The sequence below is a fragment of the Gymnogyps californianus genome, unplaced genomic scaffold, assembly GCF_018139145.2.
Source record: "Gymnogyps californianus isolate 813 unplaced genomic scaffold, ASM1813914v2 HiC_scaffold_31, whole genome shotgun sequence".
Lineage (NCBI taxonomy): Eukaryota > Metazoa > Chordata > Aves > Accipitriformes > Cathartidae > Gymnogyps > Gymnogyps californianus.
In genome coordinates this window covers 1,356,329-1,371,512 of record NW_026114191.1, presented here as the reverse complement: position 1 = coordinate 1,371,512, position 15,184 = coordinate 1,356,329, and the positions used below count along the sequence as shown (strand labels likewise).

Below are 15,184 nucleotides of genomic sequence, written 5' to 3'. Positions count from 1 at the left end.
TCCTTCAGAAAGCTGGGCAGCTACCAGTCAGCTCTGTTGCATGCAGGAGAGGCCGGGGCAGGCATTGCAGAGCCTGTTCACCATCTCCAGTAGCATTGGGCACCCACCAGTAAGAGCTGAGTCCAGCCCTCACTCCCCAAACATCTCCCTGTGGCTCTCCCCTTAAGTCCATGGAGTATCAAGCTCAGCAAAAGGCCATGGCAAGTGCAGTTCCTGGAGCCTAGTCCTGACTTCAGCAGGAAGAAGAGCCCAGCCTTCTGGAGCTGCCCTGAGTAAACACCATTTATTACAGAAATGCTCCTTGGAAAGCCAGCTCACACACTTACCAAAGGTCTCTGGGTTAGTAGGCACAGCCAGGCCATGTTCTGGAGATGTGGGGTGAATATAAATATTCTGGTATGAACACGATCATCACGGGAAACACCGCGATTAAACTGTGAGGAGAGATGGACGGCTTACTGCTGCTGAAGGTGAACCCATTGAATCAATTTCCTCAGGGCATCCTTGAGCTGCTGGTTCCTCAGGCTGTAGATGAGGGGGTTCACTGCTGGAGGCACCACCGAATACAGAACAGTCACCACCAGATCCAGCCATGGGGAGGAGATGGAGGGGGGCTTCAGGTGGGCAAACATGGCAGTGCTCAGAAACAGGGAGACCACAGCCAGATGAGGGAGGCATGTGGAAAAGGCTTTGTGCCGTCCCTGCTCAGAGGGGATCCTCAGCACGGCCCTGAAGATTTGCACATAGGAGAAAAGAATGAAAACAAAACACCCAAGAGCAAGTACAAAATTGGTTACAAGAAGCCCAACTTCCCTGAGGTAGGAGTCTGAGCAGGAAAGCTTGAGGATCTGGGGAATTTCACAGAAGAACTGGTGCAGGACATTGCCTTGGCAAAGGGGTAGGGAAAATGTATTGCCAGTGTGCAGGACAGCATTGAGAAGCCCACTGCCCCAGGCAGCTGCTGCCATTCTGAGACAAGCTGTGCTGCTCAGGAGGGTCCCGTAGTGCAGGGGTTGGCAGATTGCAATGTAGCGGTCATGGGCCATGATGGTAAGAAGAGAAAATTCTGCCGTGATGAAGGTGGCAAACAGAAAGACCTATGCAGCACATCCTGAGAAAGAGATGGCTCTGGTGTCCCAGAGGGAATTGGTCATGGCTTTGGGGAGAGTGGTGGAGATGGAGCCCAGGTCGACGAGGGAGAGGTTGAGGAGGAAGAAGTACATGGGGGTGTGGAGGCAGTGGTCGCAGGCTACGGCGGTGATGATGAGGCCGTTGCCCAGGAGGGCAGCCAGGTAGATGCCCAGGAAGAGCCAGAAGTGCAAGAGCTGCAGCTCCCGCATGTCTTCAAACTCCAGGAGGAGGAACTCTGTGATGGAGCTGCCATTGGACATCTGCTGCCTTTGGGCATGGGGGACTCTTGAAGAAGAAAAAGACAGTGAGAAGTTAGGAGAGACTTTTCAAGGAGGAAAACTAAAATCTTTCATTTTTTTGTTTTGTTTTCTTTCTTTTAGATACTCCTGCCATACCTGGGGAGTCTTCTTCAAAGGTAGAAACCCTCAGCATTTCTATCATGAGACCTGAGTGGCGAAAGGGTTCATTGTCATTTAGTGCAGCCTGAGGGGAGCTGGTCTATCTATCAGTCTTGTTCCCACCTGCCCTGCGCTTGCATGTGCTTGAGCTGGAGGATGATTGCAGTCATATGTTCTCCTTAAAAGAAACTGCACCCTGCTGAGGGTAGCGGAGTCTGGACTCAAAGCTCAGATCTCCAAACTTCTCCCTCTTTCACAGGGTGCCTGAGGGTGGCCTCCACACTCCTCTTCTAGGCAAGGACATGCAGGACACCTTTCAGCTGCCCACAAACAGCTGTTCAACACCATTTCCATAGTCTTAGCACCTCTGGGCCTTCTTTAGGGGTATCTCCGATATCACAAAGATGCTGTGAGACAGCTGTGCCTGGCGTCAAGCTCACAGCTGGGCAGGACAGTGCAGGGCAATGGTCAAATGTTCTACAGACAGGATCTGCTTTGGGGAGAGCCATTCGTTTCCTAAGCGCACAGACCACATTTCCTGGAGCTCCACAGGATAGAAGGGGGCTGGGGCACCTCACCCCCACGCAGACCCCTGCCTAGCAAGGCTTGCAGGGTCGGTGTCGGAAACTCCTCCAACCCCACAGAGCCCCAGAGCAGGAACAAGAGCAGCACAAACAGGTGGGAAATGAAGGAGCAGCACCATGATCCTTCTGTCAAGGGAGGCAAGAAGAGAGACAAAGGCATGTGAGAAAGTCATCACCTTAACCAGCCGTGCACGCAGCCTCCCAGACAGCAATGCTGCAAGGCAGTCGCACTCAGCCCCTGTGCTCTGCAGAGGGAACTGGGCACATGGCTGGAGAGAGGCACCGCTCCTCGCTGGAGCTCTGGCTGCAGAGGGGGCGGCTGATGCCTTGTGCCCCACAGCCATGAGGGCAGAGCCTTTGCTGGGTCAGAGAGGAGGCAAGGGGGCTTGCTCAGCGGAAGGTGACCGCACTGGAGGAGGTGACAGGGAGTTTTCCCAGTTCTCCTTCCCATGACATTACCAATTTTAGTTTTGTCTTCTTCGCTGCCCACCCCTCTGTTTCCTGGACCTTTTCCACTTGCTTCCCTGCCCCACATTGTTTTCCTCACAGCAAATTCTGAGACACCCCATCCCACCATCTGTGCGCTCAGTTCTGCCCTACAGAAAACTCCCCCCGGAGGGCACTGCCTGGGGACATCTCCTTGCTTGCAGGTGCTAAAGAGCAGGTCAGCTAAACCATGATGTTGCCAGCAAAGGGAATGCTGGTGCTGCCTGTAGGCTAAGGGGTAGGTGAAGGCAGTTTATGAGGTTCCTAGCAGAGCTTCTGATCATGCCACGTAACAGTTCAAGAATCTCAGTCACTTCTCGAAAGTTAGCAGCTCCTTTCCTCTTTACACCCCCCCAGCATTAAATTGAAGACGAAGGGAAGCACCTTCCTTTCCAGGTAGCCCCTGCCTGCACCTCCCTCTTGAAACAACCCCTTGGAAATGCCCTGGGGGTGAGCTGGAGCTGTGAGCAGCCCTGACCCCTCTTGAGAGCAGAAAGACCCTGCCCTGCTCTGCCAGGCGTCACTCCTTCCACCCACAGCTTCTCCCCACAGCGCTGTGGGGAGCTCCCCGGGCAGGCTGAGTGCTGACCCTGGCAGGCAGCACAGTCCCTGCCCCAGCACACAGCCCCCTGGGGTGCAGGGATCCTGCTCGGAGGCCGAGGCACCCCCGCATGCACATCCAGCTTGGCATCCCTGCAGCCAATCCGTGAGAAGATGGACCCATCCTGCCCTGTCCCTCTGACGGTGCAGCAGGCAATCCCTGCTTTCGAGCACGTCCTCCTCCTCCACACCAGAAAAGCCAGGAGAGCCATCCTGACAGGTCCTACCAGCCGTGGCATGTGCCAGGTCTAGGAGACCCTTCCGGGAACTCATCTGCATTGCCCTGCAGCCAGAGACTTACCGTGTCAAGGGTTGTGAAGGTTTCTCCCCCAGTGAGCTCTCACCAGTCCTCACACCCCAGACTGCCTTTGACCTCTCTCTTTCTCGTTCCTCTCCCCTCGGTGCCTGCAGGCAGTGCCCTCAGCCCTGCTGTGCTTTGCAGAGGAGCTGCTTCTGGGCAGCGCTGCCCGCTTGCCTTGAGCTCCCTCCATCCCAGGAGCCCAGCCCAGCTCAGCAGCACAGGACCAGCCCAAGGCAGCACTTTCTCTGCCCCCTTGGGGCTCCCTCGAGGTGTCCCTGGGGCTCCAGGGGAACCTGCTGTGAAACACGCTGAAGTAATCGCTGATGTTCCTTCCCACATCTGGGGAGAGACACTTTCCAACTGTTTCATTTCTGTCAGAAACAGCTGGGTCTAAGAATCGTCTTTTTTGTTCCAGTATTAGACCAGTCACCCAGACAGGGACAGGGCAGCTGCTCAATTTAATGGCCAAATACAGGCCTGTAGTGCTACCTCACATGCCAAAGCTGCCCAGCACAAGGGCAGCTGACAAGGGCGTTTTAGGACCTATCGCACAGCAGTCCCCATTCAGAGCTGGTAAATAACAGACACCTCTAATGGCATCTCAGGTGGGTTTGGTGTTTGTGAGCAAGTTACTGAATGCCACCGCTGCAGTGAGGCAGTGTCTGTCCCATGTCTATCCAGTAGATGCATGAGGCAGCGCATGAGTACAAGGCACACCACAGCAGGGCCTCCACTCACGTGCCAACACTTTCAAATGATTCTTCTTACCTCCAGCCTTTATTCACCTCCTTGATGATCCATTCAAGGAACAGGTGAATCATTTTCTCAGCATGTCTGGATAACAGGATGTCCCTAGACAAGGACGTTTTCAGCAGCAACTTGTCCTTCTTGGAGATGAGCTTCACCTCCATCACAGGCCCTCTGGGCTGCAGAGACATTGCAGACAGCAAAGCCCTCTCCTGCCAGGACTGTGCAGTCCAAACCTGTTTCTCTCTGGCATTGGGGATCACAGGGTTTGCGCTCTTTGTGGCCACCTCATTTCATCCTTACATTGCCACCTGCCATCCACACCAGCATGTCCCTGCTCTGAAGGAAAGTCTTTGCTTGCACAGGATCCTGGGCGCAAGATCTGTGATAAGTCTGAGGTTGGCCCTGGTGGCACCAAGCTGAGGGGCTGCAGCCTAAATGTGCACCAACGGCCTCAGCCTGGAGCACAGAGAGGAGGAGCTGGAGCCTTGTGCGCTGTCACAGAGCTGTGACATTGATGTAATAGCTCCTGAGGTGCGTGGGACAGGTCAGAAACCTTGAGGTGCCATGATGGATGGATACAGGCTCTTCAGAAGAGACAGGTGGGGAAGATCAGGAGGGGGATGCCCTCAGTGTGAGGGAGCTGCCTGCATGTATGGAGGTGCTCTGTGGGATGGGCAGCAGATTGGGTGAGCTCTTGTGGGTGAGGGTCACAGGAGAGACCAGTGAGGGAGACATTGTGGTAGGAGGTAAATACCTGGAATCAGGTGAGGAAGAGGACAAAGTCTTATTTAAGCAATTTGAGGAAGTCCAGTTCAAGGACCCTACATCACCCTTGGGGACTCTAATCACCCTGACACTCACGGGAAGGGGAAAAACTGCAGGGCGCAAACAGTCCCGGACATTTCTTCTGGTTCCTGGGGCCAGCTTCTCAGCACAGCTGCCAGATTTGCCAACAGAGGTGATGCTCACCTGGCTCTAGTACTGGCGAAGAGGGAAAAGTGGATCAGGGATGTGAAATCCAGGGTCAGTCTGACCTGAGCTATGCTGTAGGCATGCTGGTCTCCAGCCACAGCCATGCCTGGCCATGCGCCTCGTTGGTTCTGACTCACAGACTCGCTTCCAGCTTGATCCACGATGGATGCACAATGGCACAACACCCTGTCCCTCCAAGTGCCAGACTCCAGCCGATAGGCAAAGGCCCAGCACAGCCATGTCACTGCAGTGCTTGTACAGGCAGGCCCTGGAAGTGCTCAGCACGCCAGGGCCAAAGGTGGGCACCTGGAGGGGAGTCCCTTGAATGCTTTCAAACGATCAAGTTTTGTAGCAAAATTAACTTGAACTATACCTATGAAATTCAGCTGTATGCAGACTGAAAAAGAGGTAATGACCTCCTCTCTCCTTCTCCTTCCTTTCTTCCCATCACTTGGTCATATTTCAGAGGAGAGCAAATTAAAGATGGTGATGCTTCTGGTTGCCTAAGACTGAAAGCAGGGAAGTGAGGCAACACGTGCAAAATGATCTGGAAGTTTTGCTAGTTCAAAGCTGTTCTCTTCAGGTCCTATCTCTGAAGCCTTAAATCTCCAGCAGAGAACCTCTCTTTCAGCAATTACATTGAGATTCCCCCAGCTGTCCTGGCTGTGTCCCCTCCCAACTTCTTGCCCACCCCCAGCCTACTCGCTGGTGGGGCAGCCTCAGAAACAGAAAAGGCCTTGACGCTGTGTAAGCACAGTTCAGCAATTGCTAAAACATCGCTGTGCTATCAAGGCTGTTTTCATCACAAATGCAAACCATACAACCATACGAGCTACTATGATTAAAATAACCCTATCCCAACCGAAACCAGTATGGGACCAAAAGGTGAGGTATTCGCAATAACTGTCTTCAGGGAGCTGGTCAAATGCCTTGTCTCTGATTCTGTAACAGTGGCTTCAATGCCTGGCTCCTGTTTAGAGTCTTTTTGTGAATACCAACATTTGTGGAGCAACCTGGTCTGACCTCACAGCTGGCCTTGCTTTGAGCTGCACAACGGACTAGAGATCTCTGGAGCTGCTTTCCTCTCTGAGTTTTCCCGTGAGCCTCTGACAGAGATACCCTCACCTTCAGCTGAATCCCTTCTTCTAGGGCATACTGCAAGACAGAGGCTGCTGGAAGTGTGGCTGGGAAAGGGACTGCTGGGGGTCTCCAGCCTGACCTCCCGCCCAAAGGGTAACTACCACCAACCCCGTGGTCAGGTTGGTTGTACTTTTTGGAGCCGAGGCCCGAAAACTTCCCAGGATGGGGATCACAGAGACACTCCGGGGTCCCTGCTGCAGTGCAGCACCACACTCCTAGGTTTTTGTTACTTTTCCTGTTGCCCTGTGCGAGCTCCGAGAGGCAGTTTGGGGCTGTTGCCTGTGCCATACCATTTCTCATGGCAGAAAAGAGTTTTTTTCCAGCATCTCTCCAGGTGTATGTAGGATGCTATTGGGTTTTCCTCAGCATCCCTTCAGCAGGCTAAAGAGGCTCAGTTCCCTTGCTGTCTCCACACAGCTCATGTTAATTAGGCCCCTAGCACCATCCTTTTTGCCCTTGTCTGGATCCTCTCCAGCTTCTGGCCAGTCCTCCAGAACTGGCAGACCACTGGCTTGCATGGCATCCCTTGTCACGCCCAGGCCCTTTTGCTCAGGACCACGCCTCACCCAGTCAGGCTGCAGCCCACACTGCTGCACAGGGTTATTCTGTCCCTGGTGCAGAGCTTGTCCCTTCTCCTTGTTGATCTTCGGGAGGGTTTTGGGGTTTTTTTTTGGCCAAATCCCCAAGTGTGTCAGGGTCCTCGACTGGAGCTCTGTTGTGCCAGCATGTACGGTATGTTTGCAGATGGCTCATCCTCATTTGTACTTCTACCAGGATAACAGCGTGAGGAATTGCAGGACACTACGGGTAAAGAAAAAGCAGTACTTGTTCAGTGGAATTGCTGCCCAAGGTAAAAAAGCATCACAAAAACCACATCAGAAACAAGAAAGGAGGGCACAAAACCAGAAGAGGATAGGCAATGTAGAAAGGGTTAACAGGGTAGGCTGTTCTTTTTGGAGAGTATGAGGGTGGTAAAAAAGATGAACTTGAGAGGAGGGAAAGAGGGAACCAGGACATGAAAGGTGAAGCAAAGGATGGGATCAGGGCTGTCTGGGGGCAGCTGTGAAGCAGCCTTGTACCAGATGGGAATGACTTCCACAGTCAGGGAGACCCTGAGTGCATTCCTGAACATTGACAACATGAAGGAGAAGGAAAAACAGCATCGTTCAGGCTGGAAGGGAATTCGGGTAGTGTCTAGACTAACTTCCTGCTCCAAGCAGGGTCACAGCGGGTTACTGAAGGGTTTTATCCATTTGGGTGTTGAAAACTTGCAGGGTGGAGCCAGAGCACACCCTGGGAAACAGCTTCCAGTGCTTGACGGTCCTTGTGTTGGAAAAGTTTCTCCCTATAGCTAACTTGACTCTCTTGTCTCAGCTCATTGCCCCTTGTCCTCCTGTCTTGCACCCCGGTGATGAGCCTGACTGTCTTCTTGGAAACATCACTGTATCACCATAGGCAACACATCTCTTGCATTGTGTGGGGTCAAAACCTGGGAAAGTATTCTGCATGTGGTCTAACAAGTGCTGAGCAGAGGCGAAGAATCGGTTCCCCTGCCTGTGCTCCTGCTCATACAGCCCAGGAGGCTCATGGCCTTCCTTGGTGATAGCTCTTCTTCGGCCTAATGTAACCCAAGGCCCACCAGAGCGTTTAACACAGAGCTGCCACCCAGCCAAGCAGCCCCCAACCTATGTCACTGCAGGGGCTTAGTCCACTCCAGGGCAGGCCTTCGGATTTCTCCTTGCTGGATATCACGAGGTTCCTGTTGGCCCATCCCTCCTGCCTGTCTATATCCTTTGGAATGGCAGCCCAGCCCACCAGTGTATCAGCTCCTCCCCTCGGTTTGGTGTCATCTGCAAAGTCTATGAGAAAGCATTCTTTCATCTCCTCCAGATCAGTAAAACCATGTGAAAGACAGCAGGTTGCAGGATAGACCCCTGCAGGACTCTGCAGTGAGAGGCCTTCAGGCAGAGTATCACCCATTCACTGCGTCCCTCTGAGCCCGAACATGCAATCAGTTCTTAATCCATTTATTTATCCACCCAAGCAGACCATAATGCCATAAAATGAATAAAAGAATATAGTGGGGATAGTGTTAAAAACCTTGCTTAAATCCAGGTAAATGACATCCACTGCTCTCCCCTCTCCCAGAAATGCAATCCTTTCATCTCAGAAAGCAGTGTGGATGGTCAGACATGATGTACCTGAGTAAATCCAGTCACCTTCTCATTCCAAAACCCAGAAATGGGATCCAAGAGGACACACTCTGCGACACACTCCTCAACCAAAAGGAGGGTGAACAAACAGCCTTTAGTGCCCCAGCTCATCCTTGGGGCCTCTTTGAAAGATGCATGCCATGTTTGCATTTTGCAAGGCCTTAGGGAGTTCCCCTGATGACCTGTCCAAAGTGACACAGAGCAGTGTCACTGTGACTTTCTGCCTGCTCTCTCAGCACCCTTGGATGGAGTCCCTCCGGTCCCATGGACCAGTAAGGGTTGAGTTTGCTCAAGCGACCCTTGACTTGATCCCCACCCACTGCTGCTTGTTCTCCATGGGTTCTACCTCAAGGCACAAAGGCCTGGGACACCTTGCTGAGGAAGGCTGAGCCAAAGGCAGCATATTGTATCTCAGAGCTCTTTACACCTGCTCATGAGATCCCTCCTGAAGGTCCCCAGAACAGGCCAAAGTCTGCCCAAGAGCCCGCACGTGCGAAGGCTTTTCTTCATAGCAGAGACGTGCTTGGAGTACACGATAGATGGCAATGCAGATGATATGGGATGTAGATGTAGACGATGAGGTAGATGACATGAGGTGCCTACAGAGTGAGCAAGGCCTGCTCTCACCAATGCCAGAGCTAAGCAGGGCTGGGCTGCACAGCCCTGACAGGAGACCAGGAAACATTATAGTGAGTGCAGATCTAGGAAGTACAGCTGATGGAGAAGAGAAAGAGAGACACTTAGCCCTCCCTATGGCCCATGCCTCAGTTTGGTCAGATGAATACCTCTGTAGGCTCCCCTGAACATACTGATCATGGACAGGATTCTTTGGACTAAATGTCAGCATCTGCTGTCATTTCAGTTGGCCAAAGGAATTCCCCAAGGGCCTCCAAGGTGATGCCCCCAGACTCTACCCTGTCCCTCACAATTGTTCCATTACAGTTTGCAGTCACCTGCACATGCCTTGGATCTGTGGTACCTCAAATGGCACCAGGTGTTTCCACCGGAGCGACCCCCTCCTGGCCTCCATCTACCATTAACTAGCATGGCAGCTTCGACAAAGAGCTCACACTGATTTTGTCCACGCTGAGCTGAGGCAAGAGGAATCCCACCTCCTGTGGGTCTGTGGGGTGCATGGGAGAAGCTGAATCCCCCTCCAGCTTCAGGGTTACTGATGAGAGCCGAGATGCCTGCACTGACTCAGCTGAATCCCTGCCCCACAGAGGTGAAAATGATCTCCTGTCTGTCACTGCCTATGTGTCCTGCCTGACAATGGGACAGGAGTGGAGGTTTCCAGAGGGCAACATTGACACCTCCCACAGACCCGCACACTCTGGTAGAGCAATTCCCACTGCAGGAGTCAGTCTGTCCAGGGTTTAGAGAGGGACAGTCAGTGTTTACTTCAGTCTGCTTCAAATTCTGTTCCCCAGGAGACACTCTGCTGCCTTTCAGGAGCTGTCAGCCCTGGAAACCCAGGAACATCTCCAGGGAGCGTGGGGTGCAGAAAAAGTGCTGCCTTGGGCTGGTCCTGTGCTGCTGATCTGGCTGGGCTCCTGGGATGGAGGGAGCTCACAGCAAGTGGGAAGCGCTGCAGAGAGACAGCTCTGCGCAGGAGCAGCTCCTCTGCAAAGCACAGCAGAGCTGAGGGCACTGCCTGCAGGCACCGAGGGGAGAGGAATGAGAAAGAGAGAGGTTAAAGACAGCCAGGAGTGGGAAAACACATAGAGCTCACTGGAAGAGAAATCCCACAGCCCTTAACAGGGTAAGTCTTTGGCTGCAAGGCACATCCTGGAGGGATCTCCTAGAACTGGCACATCCCATGGCTGGCATAGAGGAGAAGGATGTGCTGCAGATCAGGGCTTTCCTGCTGCACCATCAGAGGGACAGGGCATGATGGCTGCCTTCTCCTGCAGGGATGGTTGCAGGGTGTGAAGGTGGCTGTGCAGCCAGGGGTGCCCAGGGCTGTCCTTCCAAGCAGGGTCCCTGCACCTCAGGGGGCTGTGTGCCGGGGCAGGGATTCTGCCGCCTGCCAGGGTCAGCACTCAGCCTGCCCGGGGAGCTCCCCATGGGGTTGTGGGGAGAAGCTGTGGGTGGAAGGAGCAACTATTGGAAAGGCAAGTCAAGATCCTCCTGCTGTCAACAGGGTGCTGTGTGGGTCAGGGCTGCTCACAGCTCCAGATCACACTCAGGACATTTGCAGAGGTTCCTTTTGAAGAAGAACATCAAGGCAGCATTTACCTGAAAGGGAAGGAATCTGTGCTTTGAGTTTTCTCTTCAGGGTTGGCTGCGTGGGCAGTGGGAGATGGGAATTTCTTTCTCCTTTGTGGAGAAGGCATGGAGACCCCTGTTGTCATTAGCACTTGTCTGAGCTGCTCCTTAGCTGCTGCAAAAACAGAGATGCCCCTGGGCAATGCCCGGCTGCCAGGAGGGGTCTGCAGGGCAGAGCTGAGCACAGAGCGGGTGGGATGGGGTCTGTGAGCATGGAAGAGGCATGGGGACAGAGAAACAGCTCCCAGCAGGGACAGCTCCCAGCAGCAGAGACAGAGACTTAGGCAGGGAGTGAGCAGGAGCTGCTCCCAGAAATGCCATGGGAGGAGGTTTTGGGCACCTCCCTGCCGCCCCCTGCAGTGGAGACGCTTTCCCTCGAGCAAAGCCCCTGGTCTCCTCTCCTACCCAGCAGGCCCTTTTCCCCCAAGGCCATGAGATCCAGGCCATGAATCACATCCTTGGCAGCTGCACCTCCAGTCCAGAAATGCATATGTCCTACAATTAATACATAACAAACCAGACAAAAGCGACTGCCCTACAGTGTCACTGTGTGTGAGGTGGAGAGCACAGCAGGGTAAGGAGAAGGCTTCACAGCATGCCCATCTGCCTTTCTCTTCTTGCTTCATTTTTTTGGTGCATTGCAGTTTTCTTCCCTGTTTCCCCACCTTTCCGTGATGCTCTTGCTCTCTGGCGTTTGGGTAGTGGTGCAGGTCAGCTTCTGTTCTGACACCAGCTCTGACGGTCCTGCCCTCGAGGTGTCTTCATGGGAACTAGGTGCCCAAGCAGAACGAGGCACCGTGTCGTTCACTTGGTAGGGTTGAGAAATTGTCGGAAACATTCTTCATTCAGCTCAGGGATGGGGATTGCTATGGGAAAAGACGTAGGGTTTTCATCTAAGAAATCACCGCTAACTTGTCGTTCTGTTTTCCTTCTTGGACAGGTCCCCGTGCCCAAAGGAAACAAATGTCCAAGGGCAGCTCCATCACCCAGTTCCTCCTCCTGGCTTTCACAGACACACGGGAGCTGCAGCTCTTGCACTTCTGGCTCTTCCTGGGCATCTACCTGGCTGCCCTCCTGGGCAACGGCCTCATCATCACCGCCATAGCCTGTGACCACCGCCTCCACACCCCATGTACTTCTTCCTCCTCAACCTCTCCCTCCTCGACCTGGGCTCCATCTCCACCACTCTCCCCAAAGCCATGGCCAATTCCCTCTGGGACAGCAGGGCCATCTCCTACTTGGGATGTGCTGCCCAAGTCTTTCTGTTTGTCTTTTTCATTTCAGCAGAGTTTTGTCTCCTCACCATCATGGCCTATGACCGCTATGTTGCCATCTGCCAACCCCTGCACTACGGGACCCTCCTGGGCAGCGGACCTTGTGTCCACATGGTAGCAGCTGCCTGGGGCAGTGTTTTTCCCTATGCTGTGCTGCACACTGCCAATACATTTTCCCTACCACTCTGCCAAGGCAATGTCCTGCACCAGTTCTTCTGTGAAATCCCCCACATCCTCAAGCTCGCCTGCTTAGATTCCTGCTTCAGGGAAACTGAGGTCCTTGTGGTTAGTGCCTGTTTATTATTTGGATATTTTTTTTCATCGTGCTGTCCTATTGCAGATCTTCAGGGCCGTGCTGAGGATCCCCTCTGAGCAGGGACGGCACAAAGCCTTTTCCACATGCCTCCCTCACCTGGCCGTGGTCTCCTTGTTTGTCAGTACTGCAGTGTTTGCCTACATGAAGCCCCCTCCATCTCCTCCCCATGGCTGGATCTGGTGGTGGCAGTGCTATACTCGGTGGTGCTTCCAGCAGTGAACCCCCTCATCTACAGCCTGAGGAACCAGGAGCTCAAGCATGCCCTGAAGAAACTGATGACTGGATGTTTTTAAGCAGCAATAAACTGCCCATCTACTTCAGCGTATCACTCACAATGAAAAGCACTATAGGACCAGCCTGTCTTTAGTAGTTGGTTTTGTTTTTTGTGGTTTGGATTTTAGCTTTTCTGAGTTGTAATAATTTTGTCCACAAAGAAATGTCATTATTCATACCATTCCTAATTCAGTGTCTACCTGTCTTCTGTGACCCAGCAACTGCGTAATGACGAGCTGTGCTCTCTCTCTTTTAAAACAAAATAAAGGACCCTGCAGTGACTTGTTTGTCCAAGATCTTTTCTGCAAGACCTTCTCTGGAGCTGCAGAGCCAGTGCCTGTGTGCAGAGGTGGAGGAGAAGAGTCCCGGCACAGCAGCACTGCCAGGCAGCACCGCCGCTTGGTCTTTCCAAGGTGCTCATTTTCCACTTCCACTCTCTCCTTCTGAGCTTTTGTGTTGGTGTAAGGCCTGAGAGCACTGGCAGCTTGATCATAGTCCTGCTGTGTGGCAGTCTTGTGCCAGCAGGCAGGGACCAGCAATGGGCACTTCTGTGACAGAGCTGATGTCCATAACAGCATTTCCATCATGAAAGGGGATCTTCTAAGGGCAGTTGCTGAAGGCTTAGGTCTGCTTCTAACTTTGTTCTCAAGAACATGCCCAGGAAAATGCAGAGGAGAGAAAACACCAGTGAACAGCTGAAGCGTGTGAGTGTGCATGGTGCGGGCACACGGCGGTGTCCTTTCACAGCCAGGCTTCCTGGGAGAGAAATGAAGGTCCAGCAGAGCAAGGTTTGGTCTGTGCCCGTGTTTACTGGGCACCCGGGGCAAGCTGCCCCAGAGCCATCGTCACCGACCAGCACCATTTTCAGCACTGGCCTCTTACCCCAGCTTGGAGAGGTTGTTTGTCACTCCATGGAGGGACATCAAATGACTGGGTCAGAAGTCCGTGTTTGCATTGTGCAGATGAAACATAAGCATGCACATCATGTGCATGTGGATATCATTCATATCCTGGAATGTGATCCAGAAGTGTTTGCATAAAGCCCTGAGTAATCTGGTCTAACACTGCTTTCAGCAGGAGGTTGGTCAAGACACCTCCCGAGATCCCTTCCAGCCTGAATGATGCTCTCTTTCCTTCCCCTTCATGTTTTCAAATGAGGGAAAGCTCTCAGGTTCTCCCTGACCCCAGAAGGAATTCACAGCAGGCACAGGGCTGCTTCACAGGTGCCCCCAAACAGCCCTCAACACATCCTTTGCTTCCCTTTTCATTTGCCCAAAGCCAGATTCTTCTCTTTTACTATCCTTCTAACCTCCAAAAATAACAGCCTCCCCTGTTCATCCTTTCAGAGCAGGTTGCTCAAGAAATGTCAGCATCCAGGTACAGAGCCTACAAACGAGTCAGGCATTGAAGCCATCATTGCAGAAACAGAGACGAGGCCTTTGACCAGCTCCATGAACCCAGGAATCACTATGCCATGCCTCCTGAGATTCCTGGCAACACCTCAGCTTTTTCTCCAGCAAAGTGTGATTCTTCTTTAGGTGTATGGGCCAATCTCCTGACATAGGCGAAGTTTTCGTTTCCGAAGAGAATCAAAACCAACTTTTTGATGAGGTTAGTTTCATTTTACATGTGGAAATGCAGGGCAGATGAAGGGAGCTGAGACCTCCCAGGCTCCCTGCTGCAGAGTTAGGATTTCAGAGCCTGGAAATGCAGGTAATGCTGGTGTATCTGTATGCCACGTGAACATTCTGCGTTTCTTCATTCCTTTGCACTAACCTGGGATCTGTGCCTTAGCTTTCTTTGGCTAAAAATGAAACAACTCCCTACTCCACCTCCTCCTCCTGATGAAAAGAGGGAGAAAAGAGATGGAGCAGGCATGATTTAGGGGCCAATCTGTCTAAGAGGTGCAAGCTTTAAATGATAACAAGGAGGTAGCAGTGAGAGGTAAAACACTGTTCGAAGAACTTCATGCCAGAGGCTAGCTACTGAGAACTTCGAGCAATTTTGTCAATATAGAATGGCGGTTGAGAAGGAAATTAAAGAGCTGTAGTTGATTGTCGTCAAGAAGAAGAAGGAGTTCCCTTACAGCACTGTCCTGTTACTGGTACTAGGGATAGTACCACTAATTGCAAAACATCCTTGAGAACTTGTTCATTTTGCCTTGGCTCCAAAGCTCAGCCTGCTCAGACCTTGAAAGGACTGCCTCAAACCTCTGCAGCCCAAATCTCTCCCACCTTCTCCCATTCACACTCTTTTACCCCAAGACACTTCTCCCCGTCACTTCAGCACACTGCCCGGTCTCTATTTTTTAGCTGGGTGAAGTCAGGGTACTCCCTTGCACAGCCTTCCTTAGAAAAGTCTTCTCTACATGCTGATCCCACTTCTATCACCTCATGCTGTGTCCAGCTCCACCTTCCTTCTGCAGAGGTCCATTGGATGGGCAGCTTTCCTGTTCCTTTCATGCCCATTCACCTTCAC

At 52.6% G+C, this 15,184-nt stretch overlaps 1 pseudogene; it reads right to left on the bottom strand.

The window, feature by feature from the left end:
- Window positions 1-455: 455 nt before the first annotated feature.
- On the bottom strand, window positions 456-1,391 carry LOC127028291 (olfactory receptor 14C36-like; annotated as a pseudogene).
- Between the last annotated feature and the right edge of the window lie 13,793 nt (window positions 1,392-15,184).